Consider the following 3827-nt stretch of genomic DNA (forward strand, 5'->3'; position numbering starts at 1 on the left):
AGCATTTACACTGACAATTTATCGCTTGAAGTTTGCTGCAAAAAGCTCTAGGCCTCTCGTCGAGGTGTTTTTATTTTGTCACCAAAACAGGGCAGTTTTGTCGCCAGACGTGGCATTGCAGTGTGTGTACCAGCCACAAGCTGCCGAACGAGGGTGCGTTGTCTGTTTTTCACACACCTGAGCAATATAATTCTGCTGAAAGAATTAGTGCAGACCTGGCCAAAGATTCACACACACACACAGCTTGCAAGGAAAACGTCACCTGCTCCTCTGCTTTGCAGTATCCAAACACATGCAAAGCGTGTCAGGCCCCAGTGGGGCTGGCAGGGAGTCAGCTGTGGGCAGACACTGTGTCTTAGTTATAAGCAGGCACCATGGCTTAGCTAGCTTAAAACACCTGCTTTATAAACAGGAGATCCTGGGTTCAACTACCAGTGGTGCCTTTTTGAGTAACTCTTGGGGTACCTGGTATTAGCTACTGTCAGAGAACAAAACACAGCGTTGGGTGGGCCTTTGGTCCAGCCCAGTATAGCTGTTTTTATGGTTTAAATTACACTCACAGGCACTGATGATAGAGTTACTGAAAGTTTGGGAGTTAAGAGCTGATAGGTCAGTGGTCCAGCCCAACACAGATGACCCCCCTCTCTCTGGGACAGGGGCAGGTCTGAGCTCTCACACCAAATGCTCATTGTGGCTGCCAGAATCTGTGAGCAACTCATTTAGTTTGCACCGAGGGTTGAGTCCTGCTTTGTGCACCGTGTGTGAGAATGAAAATCCTAAACCGCCCTTTGAAATAACAAAAGCAGCAGGACGTATTATTGTCCCTGCCCCAAAGCAGACAGACCAATGGAGAAATGCCATTGAGTCCAGGGTAACACTCCACTGCCATTTTACCTTTCTTGCTTGCTAAACTCCCTCCCTACCTTGAGGGCTCCCAGAGCCCAGTATTGAGCCTGAGCCAAGATGTCTACTGTTATATCCTTGGGGGCAGCCGGTTTAGGAAGAAATCACTTGAGGCCAGACAGCAGACAGCTAACAAAACTACCATTTTATTTACAGACACACAGCTCACCCAACCGGCCGAAACAGGCTGGACTATCCCCTAATAATCTAACTCAGTTGCCATAGCAACAAAAAGCATGACAACCAAATAGAGAACAGTGCCCAGAGGAGGGACCGTGTGACAGGCTCCAGCCTGGGGCTCTTCCTCCCTCCTGCCAAGCCCTGACTATCAATCCCAGCCCTGAAACTCCTTTCTTCAAGCGCCATGTGGGCCAGAGGAAAAGTGTGGCAGGAAGCACAAGGGCCAAACTTGTGGGCAGCAGGTGAAGCCCAACCATCAAGGTAGCAAGTTCCACAGCCCCAACCCTTTGTGGCCTTCCCAGCCAAAGACCTGGCTCTACAAGGTGTAAGTCACCCAGCAGGAGGGGGGGAGACTGCCTCTTGCACAGCTGGACACAGGGAAATTGAGCACTGGGAGCTCCAGGACTTTATCACAAGCCAATACAAGGTCCCACTGAGATTTGAACTCAGATGGCAGGATTCAGAGTCCTGAGTGCTGCCCGTTACACCATGGGACCAGCTCATGCTGCCTTCTTTGCACATCGGTGACCCTCACGGGGCTGGCTTGTGTAAGGGGCTCTTGGCCCTTTACTAAAACTTAGTGTGTGTGTGTGTGTCGGGGGGGGGGGGTTGGTTGGCTAGTTCCCAGCACCAATAGAAGGGGGAAGGGCCAATGGGAAATCAGGCCCCTGAGACTGACAGTCCCCAGGGGCAATGGGGAGAGGCCAAAGCTCCAAGTTAGCCGCACTGACAGGCCAGGCAGTGTAATGAGGGAGTCACCAGGCCAGGGGGTCCCATCCTCTGTAGGAGCTGGAACTGCCTGGGCCAGAGTGGGGCAGAGCTAAGGAGAGAGCAGGAGCCCGAGAAGAGCCGGGGAGCAGAGCTGGGCAGGTGTAGTGCCAGAAACTGCTCCCTGTAGGACTTTGCTACCTGCAGCAGTTACTGAGACCTGAGGTTGTTCTTATTTGCTGACTTGTCCTAATTGGCTCAAACTTGACAGAGGTTTCTCTAGCAAAGGCCAGTCCCTGGCCCCTTGGTCCAGACATCCTCACTCACACCAGGCTGGGGTGACCAGATGTCAAAGATGAAATATCAGGACGCGGGGGGCGGAGCAACAAAAAAAAAGCCGGCGGCTCCCCCCCCCCCACCGCCAGGCGGCAGTGGCACAGCCCCGTCTCCACCCAATTCTCGGGTCCGACCCCCGATACACCCCCAGCTCCCCCATCCCCTCGCTCCTGGGCCCAGCCTGGGCTCCGAGCTCTGCAGCCGAGCTGCGCTCCAGGTCCCTCCTGCAGCTCCCGGGCAAGGGGCAAACCAGGCAGCCGGGCCCGGGCCCTCCCGGCAGGAGCGTGTCTGCCCCACATGTGTCTCCGCCCCCCGCCCACCTGGGCCCTGCCCGCTCCGCACTGCCCCCAGCCCCACTGCGCTGCCCCGCAGGCTCCAGGGCTGGAGCAGCCTCCATGCTGCCCTCCCGGCCATGGCTATGGCCCATGTGCAAACCTGGGAGGGAGGAGGAATGCCACCTGCTTGGGGAAGAGGCAGGGCCAGGGCGAGGATTTGGGGAGGGATCCAATGGGGCAGTGAGGGGGTGGGGCTGGGGGCAGGGCCAGGGCGGGGATTTGGGGAGAGATCCAATGGGGCAGTGAGGGGGTGGGGCTGGAGGCAGGCCCAGGGCGGGGATTTGGGGAGGGATCCAATGGGGGAAGGAGGGGGTGGAGTCGGGGGGGCAAGTGTCCCTCCAGGCTCTGCCTGTGTGCCGGAGAAAAGGGCAAAATTGTTTGTTTGTCCAGTGTCCCGACCAAACATCAGTCGGGACGTGGGACAAACAAGCAAATATCGGGACAGTCCCAATAAAATCAGGATGTCTGGTCACCCTACATCAGGCTTCAAGTTGAGAATCATTTCCCCTTCCCGCTCTGTGGGAGGGGAGACTGTTAAACGCGCTCTCTGTGCGACTGCACATGGCTAAGCAAAGAGAACAAACCCAAATCCCCCCTGTGCTTTGGGAGCCAGGTTTGCGGTGGGAATTCTGTAGTTCAGATGACTTCAGGCCTGGGCATTGGGATTCTTTACCAGTTTCTGTGGCATTGGGGCAGTTTTGTGCTCACAGCTGTGATGGCTGAGTGGTTAAGGCGTTGGAGTTGAAATCCAATAGGGTTCCCCTGTGCAGGTTCAAATCCTGCTCACAGCGAGGCCTGAGTTTTAGCCAGTCTCTCACCCGGGCAATACCTCTGTACAACCCCCTGAGACATTCTCAATTCTCTTCCCACCCCAAGTAAATCCTGTTCTGCTCCTTTCATAGAGATCCCTGGGACACCACCTCACACTGTGTCCCTGAGGGGTCAGGCAAACTCTCAGCACCTGAAGCCTCAACCACTCATCTGGTGCCCCATGGATCAGCCATAGCCCTGGTTCTGCTCCTCTCTCTAGGGTGTGAAAGGAGCCAAGTCAGCGACTCCATGGGAGCTACGGGGCTGCAGAACTAACAGAGAAAAAATAGGTGCTCAGCACCCACTGGCAGCCAGCTCCTCCCACCCCAGTACAGGCCTTGCTGACAAGCTCCTCCTCTTCCCCTTCAGCCCCTCCCACCTGCCAGTGATCAGCTGTTCAGTGGGGTGCAGGAGGCACTGGGTGGGGAGGGGGAGGAGCAGGGACGGGAAGAGGTGGGGGAGGGAGAGGAAGGTGCAGGGTGGGAAGAGATGGGACAGGGTTGGGGGCTTGGGGGAACGGGTGGAGTGGGGGCAGGGCCTGGGCAGGAAAGGGGG

At 56.4% G+C, this 3827-nt stretch overlaps 2 non-coding genes across 2 annotated transcripts; one reads left to right on the forward strand and one right to left on the reverse strand.

Annotated features, from left to right (window-relative positions):
- Positions 1–1508: 1508 nt before the first annotated feature.
- TRNAQ-CUG lies at positions 1509–1580 on the reverse strand. The gene has a single exon. It is a non-coding gene; the product is annotated as a tRNA-Gln (tRNA).
- Positions 1581–3171: 1591 nt separating this feature from the next.
- On the forward strand, positions 3172–3253 carry TRNAS-UGA. Its single transcript has one exon. It is a non-coding gene; the product is annotated as a tRNA-Ser (tRNA).
- The last annotated feature ends 574 nt before the right edge of the window (positions 3254–3827 follow it).

Source organism: Mauremys mutica, unplaced genomic scaffold (assembly GCF_020497125.1).
Source record: "Mauremys mutica isolate MM-2020 ecotype Southern unplaced genomic scaffold, ASM2049712v1 Super-Scaffold_100290, whole genome shotgun sequence".
Taxonomy (NCBI): Eukaryota; Metazoa; Chordata; order Testudines; family Geoemydidae; genus Mauremys; species Mauremys mutica.